Raw genomic sequence first — 27,673 nt, forward strand, 5'->3', positions numbered from 1 at the left:
GTTCCCGGAACCACTGTAGCAATTCTGGACGTGTGGGGTGTCGCCTTGTCCTACTGGAATTGCTAAAGTCCGTCGGAATGCACAACGGGCATGAATGGAGGCAGGTGACCAGACAGGATGCTTACGTTCGTGTCACCTGTCAGAGTCGTATCTAGACGTACCAGGGGTCCCATATCACCCCAATTGCACACACCCCACACCATTACATAGCCTCCACCAGCTTGAACAGTCTCCTGCCGACATGCGGGGTCCATGGATTCATGAGGTTGTCTCCATACCCGTACGTGTACATCCGCTCGATACAGTCTGAAACGATACTCGTCCGACTATGCAACATGTTTCCAATCATCAACAGTCCAGTGTCGGTGTTGACAGGCCCAGACGAGGCTTAAAGCTTTGTATCGTGCAGTCATAAAGGGTACACGAGTGGACCTTCGGCTCCAACAGCCCATACCGATGATGTTTCGTTGAATGGTTCACACGCTGACACTTGATGGCCCAGGATTGAAATCTGCAGCAATTTGCGTAAGGGTTGCACTTCTGTCACGTTGAACGATTCTCTTCAGTCATTGTTGGTCTCGATCTTGCAGGATCTTTTTCCTGCAGCAGCGACGTCGGAGGTTTGATGTTTTATCGGATTCCTGATATTCATGGTACACTCGTGAAATGGTCGTACGGGAAAATCCGCACTTCATCGCAACCTCGCAGATGCTGTGCCCCATCATTCGTGCGCCGACTATAACACCACGTTCAAACTCACTTAAGTCTTGAAAATGGTTCAAATGGCTCTGAGCACTATGGGACTTAACATCAGTCCCCTAGAACTTAGAACTACTTAAACCTAACTAACCTAAGGACATCACACACATCCATGCCCGAGGCAGGATTCGAACCTGCGACCGTAGCGGTCGCGCGGTTCCAGACTATAGCGCCCAGAACCGCTCGGCCACACGGCCGGCACTTAAGTCTTGATAATCTGCCACTGTAGAGGCAGTAACCGATATAACTGCGCCAGACACTTGTTGCCTTTGATAGGAGTTGCCGACTGCAACGGCGTATTCTGCCTGTTTACATATCTCTGTATTTGAATACGCATTCCTATACCAGTTTCTTTGGCGCTTCAGTGTAGTATTTCGTACTACCTAGCCTTAAGTGTCGGCGCGAATTACTTGTAGGCATATTATGAACGAAAGCTCCTAGTTGATTCATGGCCATACAAGCAAGCCTGCCAACGAAGACAGAGGGCTCCTTTCGGTCTGCGGATGTTGCGTGCGCAGGCGCTTTCTGTTTTAGCTGCATGTTTGCTTTACACAGACCGAACTGCAAATGATGTGAAGATGGACACGACACTCGACTGACGTCCTGAGCTAGGTGGAGCGGCGGTTAAGATACAGGATGCGTATTCTGCAGGAGTAGACGTCAAGCCCCCATCCGCCATCCTGATACAGGTTTTCTATGACTTCGGTAACAACTTCAGCCGTATTATGTCCGAAATGGGACTTGGCATTTACAGGGTATTTATAAATTGGCATATATAGAAATACGGTAGTGACGCCAAATCATCACTAGTGATTGAACATCTGTTAGGATATTTGTTTCCATTCCCGTAGGCGACGATGTGGAAGCTAACAGGTGAGTACTGGAAATGAAGAATTACTGCTCAACCTTCCTCTATATAGTGCCTTCTGGTTCGCAGTAGTTAACAAAGGAAACCGGCTTCACGCGAAGCTATACTATTTTGGAACAATAAAGTTATATCAGGAATTTTGTCCCATGTTTCTGATCAATTACAAGCAGCAAAAATTCACGCTGAGATGAAAGGAAAGAACGGTAAAAAAATGAAAGGACAGGCAGTTTGTCACAAAATTACAAACATTTTGATAGGTTTGGTGCCCAGCACGAAACTTAAAATCAGTATGGTGCCGAGAGAGGCATTTTAATTATGCATTTTTAGTTCGCTGCTGAAGAAAACCGTTTTCAGCACCAAAGTATCCATGTAATTTCTGTATTTGCAAAAACACAACCACAATTCGTGTTTTCTTTCCAATTTTACTGGAAACCGCTGTGACTCGTTTCGAATTCTGGTTTCAGGACGTGCTTCAACGGGGTTTATTGCGTCAATATTTGTAGTAGGCAGCAGATACGCATGGTTACAATTACGTAAAATTATTATATCTGATTACAATAAATAACTAAAGCAAAAAATTTAGTGTGTATAGGCCCACCAAATCAATTCAATAATATGTGACAAATGTACACATTCAGTCTTTTAGTAAATCAATCCTTGTGCTGAAGAACATTGGAATAAGAAGTCGCAGACTTTGTAACTAATAATGGTGTTACTTAATAAAATAACACTATTATTGGTTAGAAACTCTAGGACATATTATTCTGATGTGCTTCAGTACAAGTATTAAATTAGTAAAATATTGAACGCTTACATTTCTCACATACTGTCGAATTGATTTGCTTTGGACAGCCATATGCGCTATATTTTTTCTTTTATTTACTTAACCTGATCAGATACAATAATTACTGATTTTTAATGTTTTATGTTGTTCCTTTCAAACAAGAGATTATACAGAAATACCAAGAAGTTGCTGCTCCACTTAGAGAAAGGTTTATTTGAAATTCCACAATATCTTAAGACAGGAGTTATTTGGTTACATTGTGTGATTTTAATAAGAAACTGAGAAAGCCTCGTCGTTTGGAGGTAGGCTCCTAACAGAACACAAGGGCGACTAGTATCCTCAGGCTAGACAGACGCGTCGGAAGAAAAGGTTGGGACAGAAGTAGTTCTGTCTAGCACCGTAAAACAAGTAATGGAAAAAAATGAGAACACGATCCTTTGTAATCACGGCCACTGACACGTAAGAAAAGGTTATGGGAACTATGAGGACATGCTGCAGAGTAATGTCACCGAATTTTTTATCTGACAATTTTTCACGCTTTTTAAATCAGACAAACTTTATTAACATTCTGCATCTTCATTTTTCACGTCTGTGTATTTATTTCTCAATACGGTGACCTGGTGACGAATACGTTTCACCCAGCGAGAGATCAGTTTATTGATACTGTAATTGTGACTTTGTTGTCTGAGCCACAACACCTCACCTCTGCTTGCGCCGCTTCGTAACTGTCAAAGTGGTGTTCTTTAAGTTCTGGAGACAGGAAAATCGGATGGGGAAAGTTGGGACTGTGTGGAAGATGATCGACGACAGAGAACCCAAGGCGTCGGATTGTTGCAGGTGTCGCAGCGCATGTGTGTGGTCTGTCGTTGTGTTGTGGACGAATTCTTCTGCGGTTAGAAACTCGATTACAGCACGCTGTTTCTCGTGCACCGACATAGTTACGCTACACACTGCCATGTTTCGCTCTACAGTTCTAGCGGCACAGGGTTGCAAATATGCATACATGAAGAATAAAGATGTATAATGTTTATAACATTTTTTGATTTAAAAAGCTTTAAGAGTTTCACAAAAAAATGGGGGGGTTTACTTGTCAGCACGCCCTCATATTAGAAACAGTCATTTATCCAAGACCGAATGGGAGCGCTACAGTTTAACGTGGATACCGAATGGCGCTACGGTATCGGAAATTATAATTCATGTTCCATGATGATCGTCTGGGAGCGGAGGCCTTTTGAGTACTACGTGAAGTCTCATGGTCCTCCGAATATTTTTAGCGGCGAACGTCAAAGTAATGCAAGGAGAGGCAGCATAGCTGGTAATCGTATTTCGCAGTTTACTGGAGAAAATTAGAACGATATTGAACGGCATATAACTGGCAGACCAAGAAAAATAATTGTTTTGTGGGAATTTGAATGAAATACTTTGCAGAGAATGTAAAGAAAATAAACGACGAATTCGTGGTGTTTGTGAGGTAGAATGAAGTCAGCTGCAGGAGGAACATGGTTGTCGGAAAGATCGTATCCAAGACGTGAGAAGGGTGAGGTGCAGTTTTGAGATCACACGACAGTTGCCTCGGAGTAGACTTATTAGTAGTCAGTATCCATAACAGTTTTTATTTCTCTTCAAAGTGATACTAAATCGATACAGGTGTACCTGGCGGGGCAGAATGCGAGATTCGATTTGCGAAAATTTTTCTTTTCTGAGATGGATAGGTACGTCCTTAGTAGTCAACTGGCAGATTTAGAAGACGCACTTCACTGACTTCGCTGAGTATCCATCTCATTATTTAACTTCTTAGTTCCCTAAGAATACTTAAAGAAATAAGTAGTTTACAGCGCGACATTTAAACAACGTCCAGTCAAAACACGATGCAATACTATTTTTTTCTGAGATGATGCGTGTAAAGCAGAAGATTTCTTAGGTTAACGAATCCACGTAAATGCTTTCCCACGTGGAGAATACTGTAGTACTTCTCGCATCCGATAAACAGAAGTCGGTATCACACTGAGTGACAAGACGTTCTCCGGAAAGACGCACTCTGAAGGATGAGTGGCATTGTTGTGACACCGTTTCAGAGTGTTCAGTCGGCGCTGCCGGACGTGCTACAGGATGAAGAACCGAGAACGGAAGCGTGAGGCTATTTGCGGCGAGCACGTGGACGCGGGAGGAGCTCCCTACCTGTTGGCTGCCGCAGTGGACACGCTTCGCACACGCCGCGGCGGACGGCTTGCCGTAACTCCCTCTCCCTCCTTCCGCGACGACAGTCGGCCGCGTACTGACCATAGCCACCTCAGCGCTCTGCGGAAACCGACGGGAGCGCCGCGCGGCCTTCGGCGGACAGTTGCAGCTCGCGGCCACGCCCCCCAGCTGCAGGCTGCCGCAAGCGGCGCCTGTCCTTCCGCGTAAACAACCCCTCCCTGTCCCCACTCCCCCGCATTACTACCAGTATTGTACAAGACACATCCGTTTAGTCTCGATTTGCTCGCAAAGTGCACAGTACAGATCACTTCAGAATTAAAAAAGCTATTAAAAACTGCCCCAATCAGTGTAGTTGATACTCAGCGGTACACTAATAAGAAGTACAGTATAACACCCCAACGACCCCTTAAAGTCAATTAAGACAGAATATCATAATATGAAGTAGGGAAGCGTTATCTTGGCAAATACGACATCTTTGCCGATAAGCTAACACCAAGAAGTTTTGATAACAACAATATTATACATCACTGAGAGTTTTTGTTATGAAAAGAGGAGGAAGAAACCTCAGATTTAATTAATGGGCAAATATCCAAGTGATAATTGCAAATAATATCTTGAAAGCTAAGTCCAAGGTGATGTTAGTCAGAGATAACTTTAATGTGGAAGAGAGTTGTAAGCGCAACGAAGAAATTCAATGCGCCTACATTACTCTTTCACAGAAGTCGCTTGCTGGCTCTCGTGCTGTAAAGACGTGCGAGAACAATTCTTGTCTTAGTTATTTAGAGTACGGAACGCGACGAGATTGTTTTGCGTTCAGAAGTGTTTCTTGCGTGACGTGATTCACGAACTTTGGAAACTGATTTTCTAAGCAGAGATAGGATCTGATAGACGCGTTTAACCGTGCATAACGGGCTAATTGAACTTTATTGACGAAACTAGTGAATACTGGACTTGACTTTCAAATAGTTGGAACTAAAATAAAAGTGGGTAGTATATCAAAGGACTACACTCAATTAGTCTCGAGTAGGACACAATTACACGACTTCACGAAGATAATACGAGGGCCGTTCAGAAAGTAACCTCCGGTTGATTTAAAAAAATACACCAAGTTAAATAAAAATATTTTAATATATACATCTTACAACTACATCTTTGCACTATTTTTCTACATAGTCTCCATAGCGATTGAGGCACTTATCGTATCTCTTCACAAGCTTTGAAATTCCTTCTGCATAAAAAATCACCCATTTGTGCCTGGAGCCAGCCTGTGACCGCATCTTTGAGCTCTTCGTCGTCATCAAACCGCTGTGGCCCGAGCCATTTCTTCAAATGCATGAAGAGGTGATAATCACTTGGCGCCAGGTCTGGGCTGTAAGGTGGATGGTTGATAACGTCCCACTTGAAGGACTCAAGAAGGGCCCTTGTTCTGCGAGCAGAGTGAGGACGGGCGTTATCGCGCAAAAAAACGACACTGGAAGTCAGCATACCACGGCGTTTGTTCTGTATAGCCCATCGTAACTTTTTTATTGTTTCACAGTACACGTCTTGATTAATGGTCGTACCACGTTCCATGAATTCAACCAACAACACCCCTTTGGCATCCCAAAACACCGTTGCCATCAGTTTTCTGGCAGAAAAATCTTGCAAGGCTTTTCTTGGTTTGGTAGGCGAATTTGAATGTGTCCACATCTTTGATTGTTCTTTTGTCTCAGGGTTCACGTACTTAATCCAGGTTTCGTCACCAGTCACGATTCTGTTTAACAATGGTTCTCCTTCGTCCTCATAACGTGACAGAAAGTCTAATGCAGAGGCCATTCTTTGAGTTTTGTGGTGGTCGGTAAGAATTTTGGGCACCCATCGTGCACAGAACTTACGGTAACCCAATCTTGCCGTCACTATCTCGTACAAGAGAGTCTTAGAAATCTGTGGAAAACCAGTAGACAACTCCGACATTGAGAAACGTCGATTTTCACGAACTTTTGCATCAACTGTCTGAACGAGTTCGTCAGTCACCAATGATGGTCTACCACTCCTCTCTTCATCATGAACGTTTTCTCGTCCACTTTTAAATAAACGTACCCATTCACGGACAACTCCTTCACTCATAACTCTTGGTCCATACACGGCACAAAGCTCACGATGAATAGCTGCTGCAGAATATCCTTTGGCTGTAAAAAACCTTATGACAGCACGCACTTCACATTTGGCGGGGTTTTCAATTGCAGCACACATTTCAAACTGCCACAAAAACTAAACTAGCGCAGGTACGACGTTCACTCGACCACGGCTTGATGCCGACTGACCTGTTGAGTGCGTGAACGCACAGATGGCGTCGCTACACCCCCCACAACCCGCACTGTGACCAATCGGAGGTTACTTTCTGAACCGCCCTCGTACAATTACGCTGAAGAGTCAAGTTGTCGTAATGGTCAAGAACTTAATTTTAATAGAACTGACTTAACCAACTAATTGCGTGTGCGTGTGGTGCGAAAGTTGTAAAGTATTTAGTGGCCAAGGAACAATAAACTGTTCGTTCCAAGTGAAATATCAAGCGTGGACTACATTATTAAGTGATTTAATCAATGATAGTTAACCAACGATTGCTCAGCTGGGACAATTTAATCTGAATATCAAAATACCTACTTCATTAATTGAAAAGAGAACTTTTGAACATTTTTTTAACATTACGGCATAGGTTCACTCAAACGTGATCAAAGAGTATCTGTGGATCTTGCTTCATACAGGTTCAACAACTTCATAGCAACGAGCCAGCAACGTACGAGAAGACTGATAATTACAATGTTTCCTCGCAATTGGTGGTGTGTACGATGCGGATGAGATAAGATATAACAACTACTGCATATCCGGGCAATGAATCATTCAATCTTAAATCAGAAGAAGCCTCCATCGTACGAGTTCGCATTTCTGTCTCCCGCTCACCGACGGGGACCTACGTCATCGCGCATCGTGTCTCAACTCCACTGCGAGAGCTGCGGCAGTAGCAGCTCTACGGCGTCGACAGTATCAGCACGCGGTTGGAGTGCGGGGACGCCACGACAGACAACGTAAAAAGAGTTCATTTATTTCTATCGCTGCGCGAGCGCAGTGAATCGGAAACTGGGACATGCGATATCAGTACAAAAACTGTACCCTCAATTTTTTGATCAAATGTTGGGCGGAGCGAAAACAAGACTCCGTAGAAATTTCACAATGGATTTTTGTCTGAATTTTCATAGTTAAGCGTTAAATTGACTAACATAGAGTCTAGTTTTGCTTGAAACTAATCAGCGTAGTTATGAAAATCTTAATAAGTGATTTGTGGGAAAAGTGAAATCATTCACGAACAACTGCCGCGTCAAAAAGTTCATCTCTTCAAGGCCTAGTTATTTTGTGCACGGAACTTACATTCGTGTAGAAACTGTGTAATTCATTTTTTCGTGTTGAATATCAAATTACAGCGTAAGCTGAAACCTCTCTGATTTCTCTTGATCCGAAAATCCTGTCACCTCCTCCTCCCCCACCTCTCTTGGTCATGATATATATTTATACTCCACAAGTCTTTTCTTTCTTATCAGATGGCGGACATAAGTACCTACATTGGAAGAACGTGTCCTGGCGAGTGCATGGGCACACCCGGGGGAAACAGTGAGAGATGTACAACGGAATTTTGCGGCACGATTCCATAAGAAGCTCCACCAAAGCGAACGATAATTCGATGGCAACAGAAACTCTTCAGAACCGCATTCATTACGGATGGAAAGAGGACAGGTCGACGACAGCAAACATATGCAGCAGTGACGGATTCTGTGGCCAAATCTCTCATAAGATCATTGTAGAAACGATCTGCTGAACTTGGAATTCTAAAAACGACTATGCTGACACACACGAAAAAAGATCAGGAATTAAAATCTTTTAGGCCAACATTCGTAAATGAGTTGAGTGATGGGGACATGCGGCGAAGACATGAAACTTGTTCAAAATTGCTCGATTTGTTTGTGACGCTCCCACAGCGGGGAAAAATTTTCTACTCAGACGAATGCGCAGTTTATCGATCTTTTCGGAATATGGTTATTTTTTCTGGAGCAGGGAAAACCTATATTATTATGAAACGTTAGAGAATAGTTCATCCCATGTTCATCATCTGGGCTGCAGTGTACAGTAAGCACCTAACAGGACTGTAAGTTTTTGACGGTGCAGTGAATCGACATTCGTACTTGTGAACGTGGCGTGAATAGTTTAGTCCAGAGCTGCTGAGACTGTGCGTTCTTGATGACAGTTGGCTTAGACAAGATGAAAGTCATGTCCACTACGCTCTCCGAGTTCGAGGATTCTTGAATTAGGAGTCACTCCAGAGGTGAATAGGGAGAGGATCAGTGCATCTGCCAGAGCCGATCGAGTGGCCTCCAGATGCGACACCATGCGACAATTCTCTGTGAGGAATAATAAAACAGCAAGTCGCGAAACGACCTGCGCTTCAGAAAATTTCACACAGGACCTGGCGTGCATCATTTTGTGCCGCGTCAATGATGGTGCCCACAATGATGTTCTGGAGGACGGAACAAGCTGGAACGTAATGTATCAACGTTTGTCACACATCTGCTACGACATGCTCGAAATAAATAAATAAATAAAGACACATCGTGATCAAAAAGAGGGATGTGACAGGACTTTCGGACGAGACAGTATATAGACTACTCTTAATGATAACAGAATACAGATCGATATTTAAATATAGTATATTTCATGCTTTTTGAACAAAGCTTGAAAATTAAATAAAAACTGAAAAAACGGTCAAATGTGTTGAGAAAGGATTTGTCTAAAAGTAAGAAATGAAATATAGGGTAAACCTACCTAACTCTCTGACATACTTTACTTCATGGTAGTAGATACTCTCTTTGTCCTTTAAGTAAGGTAGGCCTTCAGCACATAGTTCCAATCGTGCTTAACAAATGGCAGGAATGTCCTCACATGGGAAAGACATTCTGGGCGGAATAAACGCTGTGTGCGAAACACGTAGTTCATTGTTTGCCGTATGGAGGGAAACATGTCGTTTGCCACACTGTTCCTGCAATAGAAATTCATTAAGGTAAGTTGTTCAAGTAATTAGCCAGACACTTATATGTAGTTGTGTTACCAATGGCACATATTTATAATCTTAGTTATCGTAGTTGGATTTAAATGCCTTATTACTGAATCATTCGCTCAGAGAAACGACAACAACTCCTTAACTTTTTTGTCCATTTCAACAACAAGGGCTCAATTTCTAAGCAAATTCGGGAAGAAAGACATTCCAAAAATGGGTTATGTGAGCAAGAGAAGACAATCAATGAAAAATTGAAGACAATTCTATTCGGCTGATGACTTTTGCGGAGCACTTTAAAATGCTTTGGAAGAAAAGTGGTCGATATACAAGGCTGCCAAACATTTCTCCATTCCATGGAGTACTTTAAAATAATATGTAGATGGTAATGGTGGTGGCAAAGACAATGGGACCATTGGAAATGGGTACACTGTTTACACTTACGAGTGGTCTGGAAGTTAAATTTGTTAATTTCATAATGCAAATGCAGGAAATAGGCTCACATGAACCATAACAGAATAATCCATTAATGAGTGAAATTGGTGTCTAAGGCGAAACGGAAGTCAAAGAACAATAGAAATGATGATATCTGCACCACTTGCAAAAAGAGCTAGAGCTGTGGAAAAAATGAAAGTGCTCGAATTCAGTGTTATTTTTGTCTGCGATGGTTCCGGGAAAGTTGTCAGTCCATCCGTTCGCCTAATGCTTAAGTATTTATGTATAATATTTGTGGAAATGTTAATGACATCGACACTGACGCTGAAAATGAATGAAAAGTGCGTTAAGCGAACTTTAACAATGCAAAAGAAAATTATCACGGAATTAAGCACATTATCATGAAGTTAAGTACATAGTGTAACAGAATTAGGTATGCTATAAAGAATTTAGGTAGCATACCCACTTTGTTGACTACATTTTATAGCTTCAACAGTTTTTCATTTTTTAATGTTCTTTGCCATGGGTTATTAGAGCAATGTATTGGTCTCTTACAAGTAAAATACACAATTTCTACATTGAATATTTGTTTTGCTTTCTCATTTACAATCTTTAATGTAAGGTTCACCCTATCAGAGAAACGTTGGACGCACTTCATTTAATGTACGTAATTTGAAGCACCATTCAAAGGCACTTGCCACGTTTCTCTAATCTGTTTCTTTTTACTTCTAGACAATTCATTTCAGAAAATATGACATTCTTTTTTACAACATTTTTTTTCTTCGTTGAGCTAAGTATTTCAGTTTCATCTGGATCTGCCTTGGAAACCGCATTATAAATTATCAATCTTATCGCTTCCCTTAATGGCTGTAGCTCTATCATGATCGATAATACACTAAAAAAAAAAAAAATGTGAAAAACTATACGTTTCTGTACACTGGCCACCAGGCCAGGCAGTAGTTAAAAAAAGTAGTGCACCGCCCATATGTTGGCAACATTTCGGATAACCTCGCAAAAAAGTTAAAATCACGCAACTGCAGAACTTCATGTTACAATAATAACAACAAACTGAAATTTTTAATCAATAGTTAAGACAGACTGCAACGTTTGGTGTGTATAAAATCGCTTGTGAGCACTGTGGAAAAGTGTATGTTGGTCAGCCAGGGAGATCCGTAGCGATTACCTTATAGTGACATGAGAGAAGCTGGTGATTGGGAAAGAAAGATTCAACCTTTGCGGAGCATCTCTTAACGGCAGGCTACTCATATGATGTAGCCTGTGAAGATTTGCCTACTGTCAAGGAAAGCAGAGATATGAGCCTACTGGAAATACTTGAAATCATTAAACACAGGACCCAGAATGGCACCTTTGATTTAAATGACCAAACTCAGTTTCCTTTCTCCCTCCTGTTAAACTAATTTTGAGTTAGACCAATTTTAGATTACAATTTTATTTCATATGTTGTTAAAAGTAACGATATCTACATAAAAGTTTTATTTTCCATTTTTAGTTAAAAGCAACTATTTCTGTGCGACATAGTGTAGTATACATACTCTCTGTATGTCATAATTATTTGTAACTTCTGTATTATATCTCTGTATGTTGCACATCATTTTATCTGTGTTTGCGAGACGTAGTTGTCATCTGACGCTGATCTGAGAAGCTGGTAGCCATTTCGCGACTAAATAAATGATTCACTGCAGCCGACAGATTCTTCGCGAAAGAATTCAGCAACCGTATTGATATAAAAAAAATTATGTACAGCACTTTACAACATTCTGATGTTTATTTCCGATACAGACACAACGGGTAGCTCATGCAGCTATACAGTTCTGAAAATGGCCAGGGAGATCGAAGCTAGTTGTACTGCAAGAAATTGTGCAACTGGGACTGAAAAATAAGCGATCTATAAATTCTTTAAAAAATAAATAAGTTTGCAGAGAATTAGGATTAACGTTATTGTCACGTTTTGCCATGCAGTAACTGAAAATTCTGTAAATGTTTGCAAAAATATTACGTGAATATGTTTGAGTCATGACTGATGCCATAGCAAGTAGGTAATTCCTATAATGGGGTATGGTGTTTCGTATATTTTTAAATAGACATCTTCCCAACCGGTGGATCGATCATACTGGACATGACGACGCTGTGTCTTGCTCTTGGCCTTCTAGATCTCCTGATACGACACCCACCGATTTTCTTGTGAGGTTATGTGTGTATATGCCACCTCTGCCGAAAACAATCGCAGATCTCAAATTGTGCCTTTCTAACGCGCTAGCGTAGACGACTCCATATATGCTTCAGAATATATTGTGCGAAATGGATTAGCGCTTAGGGGAGTCATGTGGAACACCTATAAAGTATGTGACATTATTCTTGGACGTCCTTCTACATTCTTTGTATTATTGTTGTATCGCTACGCATTAAATACCGTAGTTATAGTCTTTCGTAATTGCGACATTCATTCTGAATTGCCCTATATCTATATTACTATACAAAGGCAAGACGTTGTTTAAGGCTGTTTCCAAAAATCTCGAGAAGTTCAGCCGGCCGTTGTGACCGAGCGGTTCTAGGCGCTTTAGTCCGGAACCACGCGGCTGCTACGGTCGCAGGTTCGAATCCTGCCTCGAGCATGGATGTGTGTCATGTCCTTATGTTAGTTCGGTTTACGTAGTTCTAAGTCTAGGGGACTGATGACCTCTGATGTTAAGTCCCATAGTGTTTAGAGCCATTCGAGAAGTTCTTGACCGATTTACCGAAATCCTGTTTAACGTTGTTTCCAAAAATATCGAAAGGTTCTTGACCGATTTACTTTAAATTTTTACACGACACTCCAATAAAAATTCAGATGAACATAAGCTATATATTTTTTAAAACGACGATGTAAGGGTTTTCTGTTAAAACCGCCTCCGAGAAAAAAAACGCTGTCTGTACTGTGAAAAGGTGAGGTTTCGTTTTCTTTCTAGCTGCCGGTTTTAACTACGTTGGCAGAGCATTTAAATCATAAGACATTGTTTCTCCCCTCTATATTGTTCCTCCGTAGGCTATACGTCAGTAGACCTAAACATAATTTGAAACAAAAATTATATATAGAACTATAAGCTGATTTATTTTCTTTCCTGCTGTCAGTTGTAACGCAAAACTTGTTTATTGGAAAAGTTGTACTCGTATTTGTGGCTTATCGACTTATGGTTAGAGTGTTTCCTTATGGACCCAGTTGCTGGGGAGGCCTCTCTCATACCCCCATACCAATGATCTCAACTGATTCAACGAATTCCCCATTTGCAATAATAATAAACAGTGCTCAAGGTCAGTGAGAGAGAGCAAGAGGAGCTGGACAGAGAGGGGGAACAGGACATGGGCAGGAAGGGGAGGGGAGGAGATGGAGGAAGGGGATGGGGAAGAAAGATATGACAGAGGGGGAAGAAACGATGCACAGAGGAACGGGGGGAAGGGGGCGGAGGTTAGGGAGATTAGAACGTATATCCCATTCCCACACATATTTAGCAATTGGGAAGCAATGCTGTGTTTGCTACAGGGTGTTTCAAAAATGACCGGTACATTTGAAACGACAATAAAAACTAAACGAGCAGCGATAGAAATACACCGTTTGTTGCAATATGCTTTGGACAACAGTACATTTTCAGGCGGACAAACTTTCGAAATTACAGTAGTTACAATTTTCAACAACAGATGGCGCTGCAAGTGATGTGAAAGATATAGAAGACAACGCAGTCTGTAGGTGCGCCATTCTGTACGTCGTCTTTCTGCTGTAAGCGTGTGATGTTCACAACATGCAAGTGTGCTGTAGACAACATGGTTTATTCCTTAGAACAGAGGATTTTTCTGGTGTTGGAATTCCACCGCCTAGAACATAGTGTTGTTGCAACAAGACGAAGTTTTCAACGGAGGTTTAATGTAACCAAAGGATCGAAAAGCGATACAATAAAGGATCTGTTTGAAAAATTTCAACGGACTGGGAACGTGACAGATGAACATGCTGGAAAGGTAGGGCGACCGCGTACGGCAACCACAGAGGGCAACGCGCAGCTAGTGCAGCAGGTGATCCAACAGCGGCTTCGGGTTTCCGTTCGCTGTGTTGCAGCTGTGGTCCAAATGACGCCAACGTCCATGTATCGTCTCATGCGCCAGAGTTTACACCTCTATCCATACAAAATTCAAACGCGGCAACCCCTCAGCGCCGCTACCATTGCTGCACGAGAGACATTCGCTAACGATATAGTGCACAGGACTGATGACGGCGATATGCATGTGGGCAGCATTTGGTTTACTGACGAAGCTTATTTTTACCTGGACGGCTTCGTCAATAAACAGAACTGGCGCATATGGGGAACCGAAAAGCCCCATGTTGCAGTCCCATCGTCCCTGCATCCTCAAAAAGTACTGGTCTGGGCCGCCATTTCTTCCAAAGGAATCATTGGCCCATTTTTCAGATCCGAAACGATTACTGCATCACGCTATCTGGACATTCTTCGTGAATTTGTGGCGGTACAAACTGCCTTAGACGACACTGCGAACACCTCGTGGTTTATGCAAGATGGTGCCCGGCCACATCGTGCGGCCGACGTCTTTAATTTCCTGAATGAATATTTCGATGATCGTGTGATTGCTTTGGGCTATCCGAAACATACAGGAGGCGGCGTGGATTGGCCTCCCTATTCGCCAGTCATGAACCCCTGTAACTTCTTTCTGTGGGGACACTTGAAAGACCAGGTGTACCGCCAGAATCCAGAAACAATTGAACAGCTGAAGCAGTACATCTCATCTGCATTTGAAGCCATTCCGCCAGACACGTTGTCAAAGGTTTCGGGTAATTTCATTCAGAGACTACGCCATATTATTGCTACGCATGGTGGATATGTGGAAAATATCGTACTATAGAGTTTCCCAGACCGCAGCGCCATCTGTTGTTGAAAATTGTAACTACTGTAATTTCGAAAGTTAGTTTGCCTGAAAATGTACTGTTGTCCCAAGCATATTGCAACAAACGGTGTATTTCTATCGCTGCTCGTTTAGTTTTTATTGCCGTTTCAAATATACCGGTCATTTTTGAAACACCCTGTAGTTGCTTATTAAGCCTCGTTTACATTGGAGCTAAAGTAAGTGAATACAAACAAACGAGCTTTCGCTGACAATTCGCCAGTGTTCGTTACCGTCCACTTGTATCTGACAACAAGCATTTGCACTGGAATGAGTGGAAGAGACAACTAGTGAACGAGCGAAGCGTGCTAACCCTGCTGTGCTTTTGTATTTTGGCGATAATAATCGTCACACAGATTTTCCTTGATATAACGGCAGCAAACAGAATTTGGTCCTGTTCGTTTCACATTCACAGTTGTTCGCTAGTTTTCCCTCTCTCTGTCGGTCTTTCGGATTGCAGGCTCGGCACTTGGGCGCTCGCTTGGTAGAAAATTGACGAAGCCCTCAAATGTCCAACTGTGGACGTGGGAAGGTTGGCATACTCATTACTTGCTCATATCAGGTGGAAATGGAATCAAGAGGCACTAGATTTTGTATCTTTTTTTTTTGTTAGAAAGGAGCAGAGCAATAATTTACCTTCAAAGCAAACAAACATGAAAATGTAGGCTGTTGTTGTTGTGGTCTTCAGTCCTGAGACTGGTTTGATGCAGCTCTTCATACTACCCTATCCTGTGCAAGCTTCTTCATCTCCCAGTACTTACTGCAACCCACATCCTTCTGAATCTGCTTAGTGTATTCATCTCTTGGTCTTCCTCTACGATTTTTACCCACCACGGTGCCCTACAATGCTAAATTTGTGATCCCTTCATGCCTCAGAACATGTCCTACCAACCGGTCCCTTCTTTTTGTCAAATTGTGCCACATACTCCTCTTCTCCCTAATTCTATTCAATAACTCCTCATTAGTTACGTGATCTACACATCTAATCTTCAGCATTCTTCTGTAGCACCACATTTCGAAAGCTTCTATTCTCTTCTTGTCTAAACTATTTATCGTCCATGTTTCACTTCCATACATGGCTACACTCCATATAAATACTTTCACAAACGACTTCCTGACACTTAAATCTATACTCGATGTTAACAAATTTCTCTTCTTCAGAAACGCTTTCCTTGCTATTGCCAGTCTACATTTTATATCCTCTCTACTTCGACCGTCATCAGTTATTTTGCTCCCCAAATAGCAAAATTCCTTTACTACTGTAAGTGTCTCATTTCCTAATCTACACTCCTGGAAATGGAAAAAAGAACACATTGACACCGGTGTGTCAGACCCACCATACTTGCTCCGGACACTGCGAGAGGGCTGTACAAGCAATGATCACACGCACGGCACAGCGGACACACCAGCAACCGCGGTGTTGGCCGTCGAATGGCGCTAGCTGCGCAGCATTTGTGCACCGCCGCCGTCAGTGTCAGCCACTTTGCCGTGGCATACGGAGCTCCATCGCAGTCTTTAACACTGGTAGCATGCCGCGACAGCGTGGACGTGAACCGTACGTGCAGTTGACGGACTTTGAGCGATGGCGTATAGTGGGCATGCGGGAGGCCGGGTGCACGTACTGCCGAATTGCTCAACACGTGGGGCGTGAGGTCTCCACAGTACATCGATGTTGTCGCCAGTGGTCGGCGGAAGGTGCACGTGCCCGTCGACCTGGGACCGGACCGCAGCGACGCACGGATGCACGCCAAGACCGTAGGATCCTACGCAGTGCCGTAGGGGACCGCACCGCCACTTCCCAGCAAATTAGGGACACTGTTGCTCCTGGGGTATCGGCGAGGACCATTCGCAACCGTCTCCATGAAGCTGGGCTACGGTCCCGCACACCGTTAGGCCGTCTTCCGCTCACGCCCCAACATCGTGCAGCCCGCCTCCAGTGGTGTCGCGACAGGCGTGAATGGAGGCACGAATGGATACGTGTCGTCTTCAGCGATGAGAGTCGCTTCTGCCTTGGTGCCAATGATGGTCGTATGCGTGTTTGGCGCCGTGCAGGTGAGCGCCACAATCAGGACTGCATACGACCGAGGCACAGAGGGCCAACACCCGGCATCATGGTGTGGGGAGCGATCTCCTACACTGGCCGTACACCACTGGTGATCGTCGAGGGGACACTGAATAGTGCACGGTACATCCAAACCGTCATCGAACCCATCGTTCTACCATTCCTATACCGGCAAGGGAACTTGCTGTTCCAACAGGACAATGCACGTCTTCATGTATCCCGTGCCACCCAACGTGCTCTAGAAGGTGTAAGTCAACTACCCTGGCCAGCAAGATCTGTCCCCCATTGAGCATGTTTGGGACTGGATGAAGCGTCGTCTCACGCGGTCTGCACGTCCAGCACGAACGCTGGTCCAACTGAGGCGCCAGGTGGAAATGGCATGGCAAGCCGTTCCACAGGACTACATCCAGGATCTCTACGATCGTCTCCATGGGAGAATAGCAGCCTGCATTGCTGCGAAAGGTGGATATACACTGTACTAGTGCCGACATTGTGCATGCTCTGTTGCCTGTGTCTATGTGCCTGTGGTTCTGTCAGTGTGATCATGTGATGTATCTGACCCCAGGAATGTGTCAATAAAGTTTCCCCTTCCTGGGACAATGAATTCACGGTGTTCTTATTTCAATTTCTAGGAGTGTAATTCTCTCAGAATCACCCGACTTATTTCGACTACATTCCATTAGCCTCGTTTTGCTTTTGTTGATGTTCATCTTATACCCTATTTTCAAGACACTGTCCATTCCGTTCAACTGCTCTTCCAAGTCCTTTGCTGTCTCTGATAGAATTACAATGTCATCGGCGAACCTCAAAGTTTTTATTTCTTCCCCATGGATTTTAATAGCTACACCGAATTTTTCTTTTGTTTCCTTCACTGCTTGCTCAATATACAGATTGAATAACATTGGGGAGAGGCTACAACCCCGTCTCAGTCCCTTCCCAACCACTGCTTCCCTTTCATACCCCTCGACTCTTATAATTGACATCTGGTTTCTGTACAAATTGTAAATAGCCTTTCGCTCCCTGTATTTTACCCCTGCCACCTTTAGAATTTAAAAGAGAGTATTCCAGTCAACATTGTCAAAAGCTTTCTCTAAGTCTACAAATGCTAGAAACGTAGGTTTGCCTTTCCTTAATCTTTCTTCTAAGATAAGTCGTAATGTCAGTATTGCCTCACGTATTCCAATATTTCTACGGAATCCAATCTGATCTTCCCCGAGGTCGGCCTCTACCAGTTTCTCCATTCGTCTGTAAAGAATTCGCGTTAGTATTTTGCAGCTGTGACTTATTAAACTGATAGTTCGGTAATTTTCACATGTGTCAACACCTGCTTTCTTTGGGATTGGAATTATTATATTCTTCTTGAAGTCTGAGGGTATTTCGCCTGTCTCATACATCTTGCTCGCCAGATGGTAGAGTTGTCAGGACTGGCTCTCCCAAGGCCATCAGTAGTTCTAATGGAATGTTGTCTACTCCGGGGGCCTTGTTTCGACTGAGGTCATTCAGTGCTCTGTCAAACTCTTCACGCAGTATCGTATCTCCCATTTCATCTTCATCCTCTTCCATTTCCATAATATTGTCCTCAAGTACATCGCCCTTGTATAGACCCTCTATATACTCCTTCCACCTTTCTGCTTTTCCTTCTTTGCCTAGAACTGGGTTTCCATCTGAGCTCTTGATATTCATACAAGTTGTTCTCTTTTCTCCAAAGGTCTCTATAATTTTCCTGTAGGCAGTATCTATCTTACCCCTAGTGAGATAAGCCTCTACGAAAATGTAGGTATTACACTGATTATTCTTTCCTTGTATTAGATACTGAGAGATTCCTGGAGCCATCCTGTAGCAATTCTGGACGTGTGGGGTTCCTGCTGGAATTTCCCAAGTCGGTCCGAATGCACATCTGGTCGGACGATTATCGTTTCAAACTTTATCGAGCGGATGGACGTGTACGGGTATGGAGACAACCTCATGAATCCATGGAGTCTGCATGTCAGAAGGGGACTGTTCAAGCTGGTGGAGGCTCTGTAATAGCTTGGGGCGTGTGCAGTTGAAGTGATATGGGACCCATGATACCTTTAGATACGACTCTGACAGGTGACTCGTACGTAAGCGTCCTGACTGATCACCTGCATTCATTCCAAAAAGTGTCGAATACTTTCAGAGGTGATAGTACTCATCGAAACAAGAAATATAAGTCCAATAAACATGGGTCCAGAACTAAATACGTTCTGTGAAAAGTCTAATAAACATGGGTCCAGAAATGCATACTTTCTGCGTTAAACACATATTTACAGGAGGAGGTGTTCAACGTGCTGGCCATTCATTACAATGGATCCTTCTGCCCTCCGGCGTAAGAAACGACGCACCCTTTGAAGTACACACTGTTGTTGTATCTGCTGGCACGCATTGAGGACGTAACCCTGTAGTGTCTGCACATCGTTAATCGGCGTGGCCTAAACCAATTCTTTCAATGGTCCCCATGACCGAAAGTGTAGGGGGCTGAGGTCTGGCGAACGAGCAGGCTAAGGTGTGCCCTCCTCTCCTCCCCCCCCCCCTCCCCCACCTCTCCTCCGACAAATCCTATGGTACTGAACTGTTTGCGTCAGACGTCCGCGTACATTGTGACGAAAGCGTGCTGGTGCGCCATCATTCATGAACCTTATTTGTATTCGTTGCTGCATGCTGCAATGGCACAGCCTCCAGCAGGGTAAGCAATGCATTAATGAGAAAGTCCAGATAATGCGACCCAGTTAACCTTTGTGGTAGCACGTATGGCTCTATTAATCTATTGCAAAGTACGCCTGTCCATGGTGGTTGATTGAGAATCGGTGTTGATGCCCTCTCTCCTGAATTGCTTGGAGGTTTACATCTGCCCACATATGCTGGTTATGGAAATTTACAACACCATCTCTTGTGAACCCTGCCACATAAGTGGATCTGCGGCACACTTCAGCAACAACCATTGACAGAACCGCCGTCTGCCATGCTGAGCCTGTGCCCTTAGGGCCTGAACGCGCCGTAAAGCCATTGTTCATCAAGTACCCCCCAGATAAGAGCAGAGACACGCCTTCTGCTGCTGCTAGTCGTCGCACGTTGGTCTCAATGATTTCTGCCACCGAACGTAGCAGACGCTCCTCTGTCAGGCGAGCGAACTGTGAGGGGCCTCCACTGTCAGTCCTCCGAGGAGCAAGGCTACCTGTGTCCCTCAGAAGCTGGAAAAATCTGCCGAACAGCTTATCAGAGGGCACTCTGCTCTGTGGATATTTTTCAGCATAAAGGGCACGGGCTTGCAGGCAACGTCCATTTTCTAAACCATAGCAGAATATCATTTACGCCATTTCACATGTCAAGTAGTAGACTTCCATTGCTAACGATTGGTGGAAGAGAAAAGATGTTAATGTACTACACCAGGGCTTCCCAACAACATTTTCTCGAGGACCCCCTCATCGAATATGATTGGTACCTTGTCATATCACAGCATCAAGTACCTAAAAAAGCCAAATTAAGAGTCTTTTTATACGTTTTCTATTTTTCGTACTTAGAAAAAACATTGACTTATTCATTATTGAAAAAATATTGAGATTAAAACTTTTTCAATTTAGCCATCATTGTTATTGTTAAATTTTTGATTATTGCTCAAAATCTTTGTCTTCAAATCTGGGTGTTTAGTATAACAATCCCCTTAAAAAAATAAAAATTGAGTATGAACTGAAAATGACAGAAAAAATTAAAATTGAGTGTATTGGTCTTTCAAGTGTACTACACTTGAGATTGCATTGAATAGACATGTGTGAAAAATAAGGCATACAGCAGAACTATTTGCCTCTATCTAATTCTAGTTTTGCACCAGAGTGTGCTAGTGTCAGTTGGCTCTAGGAAGACGCTGGACGCAGAAGTTAGCGTTCGCTAAAGCTCTGCTCATGCAGGAAGCGGCCAAAACAAAAAAAGTGTTATCATACGAAATATATTTAATATATTTTTTATTCTGGTAGCATCTTGCGGACCCCTCTGGCATAGCTCGCGGACCCCTGGGGGTCCGCGGACCACCTGTTGGGAACCACTGTACTACACCATTTGTGCGTACAAACAGCGCAATAACAGTAAACACGTAAGTGAATCCGGGTTTGGAAGAAGGTAAAACACCATGATACGTACCCAGGGTTGACAGTACTGCACAATGAGGCACACAAACACGACGAAAATTAAAGTAGCCTACAACGCGACTCGAACCACACGACTGGTTGTAGACCACCTAATGGTATTTAGAGTTCTGTGAGTAAGACATCATAATACCTTGCCGACACATTTGACGGAGCACCAATGGAACGACTGGGCTAACATACGCAACAAAGCGTCGCACAGTCCTTCCTATAACTCCGTCTCAACAGAACTTGGAAGGCCCAACAGTACCGACTGACCGCCGTGTCATCCTCAGCCCACAGGCGTCACTGGATGCGGATATGGAGGGCCATGTGGTCAGCACACCGCTCTCACGGCCGTATGTCAGTTTACAAGACCGGAGCCACTACTTCTCAGTCAAGTAGCTCCTCAGTTTGCCTCACAAATGCTGAGTGCACCCCACTTGCCAACAGCGCTCGGCAGACCGGATGGTCACCCATTCAAGTGCTAGCCCAGCCCGACAGTGCTTGACTTCGGTGATCTGACGGGAATCGGTGTTACCATTGCGGCAAGGCCGTTGGCGTCCTTCCTATAAACACGTGTTTATCTCGGAAAGTATGCGTTTCCGAACCGATGTTTATTCGACTTATTTTTCTTGTTTCGATAAGTATTACCATCTCTCAAAATGTTAGATACTTTTTTAACACACTGTATACACACAGACATGTGAAATTATTGCCGCGCCTTGCCACGGCTCGTGTGGTTCCCACCGTTGGAGGTTCGAGTCCTCCCTCGGGCATCGGTTTGTGTGTTGTCCTTAGTGTAAGTTAGTTTAGGTTAGATTAAGTAGTGTGTAAGCCTAGGGACCGATGAAATCAGCAGTTTGGTCCCATAGGAACTTACCACTACCGTGAAATTACTAGCTTGCTTAAATGGCTCTGAGCACTATGGGACTTAACACCTGTGGTCATCAGTCCCCTAGAACTGAGAACTACTTAAACCTATCTAACCTAAGGACATCACACACATCCACGCCCGAGGCAGGATTCGATCCTGCGACCGTAGCGGTCACGCAGTTGCAGACTGAAGCGCCTAGAACCGCACGGCCACACCGGCCGGCTCTAGCTTGCTTACTCACTATCAGTCATAACAAAACTACTTATACGTGAGCGGAGCAGCTGGTAGCAGCTACTACGCTATTACATCTAATATATTGTCATAGTCTTCACCACTTCAATGTCTTTAGTTGAACTACTCTAATTATTTACAACCACAATATGTAAATCTTGTAATTTTTTTACTCTGACAATGTTATATGAAATTTCACTGTAAAAATAGGAAATAAGTGTACATAAAGATTTGTTAATTGTTATTATTTGCATCTGGTACAATACGTCTGAAAATTTTCTCAAAAAGTTGAAAAATGGTCATATGCTTTGAGAAATGATTTTTCTCAAAGTATGAAAAGAACTAGATTAGAAAAACATTTGACACGCCTTTATGTGATGTTCGAAATCACATAAAGCATATTAGGGGCCGATTGAGAATTTAAAATCCAATGTTTAACTTGGAATCTGAAAATTTTAAAGCGTACTAGAGGATATTTGCTGTACACGATTTCCAGCATAATTCAAAGGCGTCAAAGAACAGATACTTTCGAGAACAGTTACTGTCTTCATATATATAGTTAAAGGCAACCCAGCCATTGACCTTCGTCTGTGCGAATGCGCACAGGTTGCCCAAAACTCTTAAGGGAATCGCTAAAGCGTGCGCGAGTAATGAGTGGATGGGCAAATGTCTGTAAGGAACATTACATATGTAGAATTGTGGACGGTTGGGAGGCGTACAAGGGATAAGTCCCTGCAGTCGCGCTATTCATCTGTGTCCTCGGTGGCTCAGATGGACAGAGCGTCTGCCATGTAAGCAGGAGATCCCAGGTTCGAGTCCCAGTCGGGGCACACATTTTCAGCTGTCCACATCGAGGTATATCAACAACACCTGTCGGCAGCTGAGGGTTTCAGTTAGTCATCATTTATTCCAGGCAAAAGCTGCACGGTCATCAACAGTATCTGTTCTTTCGAGAACAGTTACTGTCTTCATATACTGACTCACTGGTCCATCAGTGGGGGTACTCTAAGTTAAGTGTCCGACGGTTCCTCGCCGATTATCAGAAGCCGATAAAAAGAAACGAAAAACCATCTGTACAGAGCTTCTAGCACGTTACGAAGCTGTTGTGACAATTTTTTGTCTAACATCATCCCAGGCGATGGAACATGGGTTCATCACTTCGAATCGGAAACTAAACGACAATCTATGGAATGGCTGTACACCACTTCTCCTCTGAAGAAAAAGTTCAGAGCCGCATCCTCAGCTGATAAAGTCATGGTGACGGTGTTCTGGGACTCTGAAGGTGTTATTCTGTGTCGTCCCTCGTGATGGAACGACCAACTCTGTATTGAATTGTGCTACCGTCAGGAAATGAAGAAACAACTTCTGCGTGTTTGTCGTTACAAAAATGCAAGCGAACTTCTCCTTCTTCATGACAACGCAAGGCCTCAGTCAAGTCTGTGCATCCGAGAGAAGCTTCACTGGACTGTTCTTCTCATCCACCCTACCATACCCGATCTCTCACCATCCGACTTCCGTCTGTTTGACCCAATCGAGGATGCACTCCATGGGAAGCTGTAAATGGATGACAGACGTTGGTTCCGACGTCTACCTGTAGAATGGTAGCGTGCAGGCACACAGGCTCTCTCTCTAAGGCTGTCGCATTGAACGGTCATTGTATTTAAAAACAGGGTTTTTTAGCCAAAAGAGTGGGGAATAATATAGTGTGGAGGAATCGTGAATAAAACCAGCCTGATTTCAGAAAAAAATATGTTGCCCTACTTTTTGAACGCCACTCATATAATGATACCGTGCTGCTAACAGCCTACAGAGTGACGACACTGCAGTTCCTCATTTTGCGTCTCTTTAGGAGCGCAGGTTTGTGCCGTAGCGATTCCGACCGTTGGCCCAAGTCCACAGCCTACCCGGTCGCCACAGCTGCGCGCCCCAGCGCGGTATCAGCTGCGCACGCAGCACAACGTGCAGTTTATCAGCGTTCGTCCGGGGCATCCCCCAAGTAAGCGATGCGGCTACCGCATCTCAGCAGCCGCCCACGTGACCCTCTGCTTCCTGCCTGCGATTAGATCGCACGTGGGCGGTTGTTTTAGGGTTTCTTCCTGCAACGTCGGGAATGTTCTCGACCGGGGCCGCATTAAGCGACAGTTACGAGGGTTGGTCTCGAAATATGGATATACCGCTGGAAATGCATGTTTGATCATAAAGGGTGTTTCAAAAATGACCGGTATATTTGAAACGGCAATAAAAACTAAACGAGCAGCGATAGAAATACACCGTTTGTTGCAATATGCTTGGGACAACAGTACATTTTCAGGCAGACAAACTTTCGAAATTACAGTAGTTACAATTTTCAACAACAGATGGCGCTGCGGTCTGGGAAACTCTATAGTACGATATTTTCCACATATCCACCATGCGTAGCAATAATATGGCGTAGTCTCTGAATGAAATTACCCGAAACCTTTGACAACGTGTCTGGCGGAATGGCTTTACATGCAGATGAGATGTACTCCTTCAGCTGTTCAATTGTTTCTGGATTCTGGCGGTACATCTGGTCTTTCAAGTGTCCCCACAGAAAGAAGTCACAGGGGTTCATGTCTGGCGAATAGGGAGGCCAATCCACGCCGCCTCCTGTATGTTTCGGATAGCCCAAAGCAATCACACGATCATCGAAATATTCATTCAGGAAATTAAAGAAGTCGGCTGTGCGATGTGGCCGGGCACCATCTTGCATAAACCACGAGGTGTTCGCAGTGTCGTCTAAGGCAGTTTGTACCGCCACAAATTCACGAAGAATGTCCAGATAGCGTGATGCAGTAATCGTTTCGGATCTGAAAAATGGGCCAATGATTCCTTTGGAAGAAATGGCGGCCCAGACCAGTACTTTTTGAGGATGCAGGGACGCTGGGACTGCAACATGGGGCTTTTCGGTTCCCCATATGCGCCAGTTCTGTTTATTGACGAAGCCGTCCAGGTAAAAATAAGCTTCGTCAGTAAACCAAATGCTGCCCACATGCATATCGCCGTCATCAATCCTGTGCACTATATCGTTAGCGAATGTCTCTCGTGCAGCAATGGTAGCGGCGCTGAGGGGTTGCCGCGTTTGAATTTTGTATGGATAGAGGTGTAAACTCTGGCGCATGAGACGATACATGGACGTTGGCGTCATTTGGACCGCAGCTGCAACACGGCGAACGGAAACCCGAGGCCGCTGTTGGATCACCTGCTGCACTAGCTGCGCGTTGCCCTCTGTGGTTGCCGTACGCGATCGCCCTACCTTTCCAGCACGTTCATCTGTCACGTTCCCAGTCCGTTGAAATTTTTCAAACAGATCCTTTATTGTATCGCTTTTCGGTCCTTTGGTTACATTAAACATCCGTTGAAAACTTCGTCTTGTTGCAACAACACTGTGTTCAAGGCGGTGGAATTCCAACACCAGAAAAATCCTCTGTTCTAAGGAATAAACCATGTTGTCTACAGCACACTTGCACGTTGTGAACAGCACACGCTTACAGCAGAAAGACGACGTACAGACTGGCGCACCCACAGACTGCGTTGTCTTCTATATCTTTCACATCACTTGCAGCGCCATCTGTTGTTGAAAATTGTAACTACTGTAATTTCGAAAGTTTGTCCGCCTGAAAATGTACTGTTGTCCCAAGCATATTGCAACAAACGGTGTATTTCTATCGCTGCTCGTTTAGTTTTTATTGCCGTTCCAAATATACCGGTCATTTTTGAAACACCCTGTAAATGCAGAGGCTAGCCAACCCTGCAGGTTGCGCTGGCGTATTTCAGCACGAATAGCGTCTGTGCAATGGGCACAATACACTGCGAGTGTCAGTCGTAGTCAGAACAGTGTTCTTTGTATTTGTGAGTGTTTTATGTGGGGGCTACGTTAGAATGCGGGTAAAATGTTGGTTCTCGTATGGTGGGTACTTCTGTAACAAGGGAGCCGAAGTGTTTGGTGTTTGAAGAGGCATCGTATCGAAGATTTATACCGACACAGGGCAAGTGGAAAAACATCATCCGTTAAGTCACAACGCAGATGAAAGTATGTGTTGAGTGATTGTGGCAGGCGGTCACTGAAGAGGATTGTGACGAAAAATAAGAAGACGATAGCTGGAAAAGTCACTGTATAACTGAATGTCGCACTCAGCAGCAAAATAACACAGAAGGGTGTAACTAACCGGTTACTGCGGGTTATTCCTTATTATTGGGAATGGAAATACTTATTGCTTATGAAATCAACGTGAGAAGAATAAGGTCGCCACCGACTCAAACCATACAACTAATCAAAGATTTGGTCGAGTCGGAAAATAAATTAATTTGATCACAGACCAAAAACTCACAAACTTGCATACGTTGTTATGTCGCTCATAGGGGATACGATGTATTTAATAGTGTTCCCCGTGCACTGTTCACGACAATCAAACATTTAAAATAAAATAGCACATGCAAGAACACTGTGCAGAAGATCAGCTCCCAGCAACACACCTGAAAATAAGACTTAATCTACAGCATTTGTTATAAAATACAAGGGGAGACTAATCACTGGACCTGTGCATAAGGGAATGCATTGGATGTGCTAACGGGAAAGCTACGAGGTGAGTGGCTTGGGCGCAAAAACGTAATCTCGGAACACAAGAGAAAATTGTAGATAAAATCATTTATTCCTAAGATAAGGATGTGAGACATGTACACAATTCCTGATAATACGTGGTTTGTGGAGACACAATTTCTAGTTATAGTGCCAAATTCCAACAATATCACATTTCACAATCATGTTAACATTATCTAAAACAAACAGGCGATCGGACAGTGAGTGATGCCGGTAGCCCAACAACTATAATGTTCTACCACGTGATTGGCTCCCCACGGACGAAAGGCACATAAAGCAAGGAAAATTTACGATAAGGCAAGGCTCTAAATATTTAGAAAGGTGAAAGCTTATGCAGGCACAGCTGAAGGCAAACAGACATTCATACAGAAGCGAGTGCTCACTTCTTATCGACACCTTTGTGTGCCGCTCTTCCGGCGGATCCAAGTCTGCTACAGAAATTTGCTAAAAGAAAAATCTGCCAAAGTTTTGCATTCCTTCCTGCGACAAGGCAAAGCAATCTTCCAGATTTGAAAAGCGAGACCATAGGCTAAAGTAACAACACGCCACGCGGTCAGTCTAACTCACCGTTCTTCGACTGGAGCACAGCTGTAGACGCTTCCCGTACCGGCGGCAGACTGCCTTCCGCTCCTCCAGCCTCTTCCACGCTCCGCATGGCCCGGAAAACCCAAAGATGCCATTTC

At 43.9% G+C, this 27,673-nt stretch overlaps 1 protein-coding gene and 1 pseudogene across 1 annotated transcript in view; both read right to left on the minus strand.

Moving 5' to 3' along the window:
• The window catches only part of LOC126475352 (choline transporter-like protein 1), a 496,357-nt gene extending 491,634 nt beyond the window's left edge, over positions 1–4,723 (minus strand). The window contains exon 1 of the mRNA XM_050103165.1: positions 4,590–4,723. The gene's annotated coding sequence lies outside the window, so the exon portion shown is untranslated. The remainder of the gene's footprint in view (positions 1–4,589) is intronic.
• A 16,985-nt stretch (positions 4,724–21,708) lies between these two features.
• Positions 21,709–21,826, minus strand: LOC126475713 (5S ribosomal RNA; annotated as a pseudogene).
• Between the last annotated feature and the right edge of the window lie 5,847 nt (positions 21,827–27,673).

The sequence above is a fragment of the Schistocerca serialis genome, chromosome 4 (assembly GCF_023864345.2).
Source record: "Schistocerca serialis cubense isolate TAMUIC-IGC-003099 chromosome 4, iqSchSeri2.2, whole genome shotgun sequence".
NCBI classification, from domain to species: Eukaryota; Metazoa; Arthropoda; class Insecta; order Orthoptera; family Acrididae; genus Schistocerca; species Schistocerca serialis.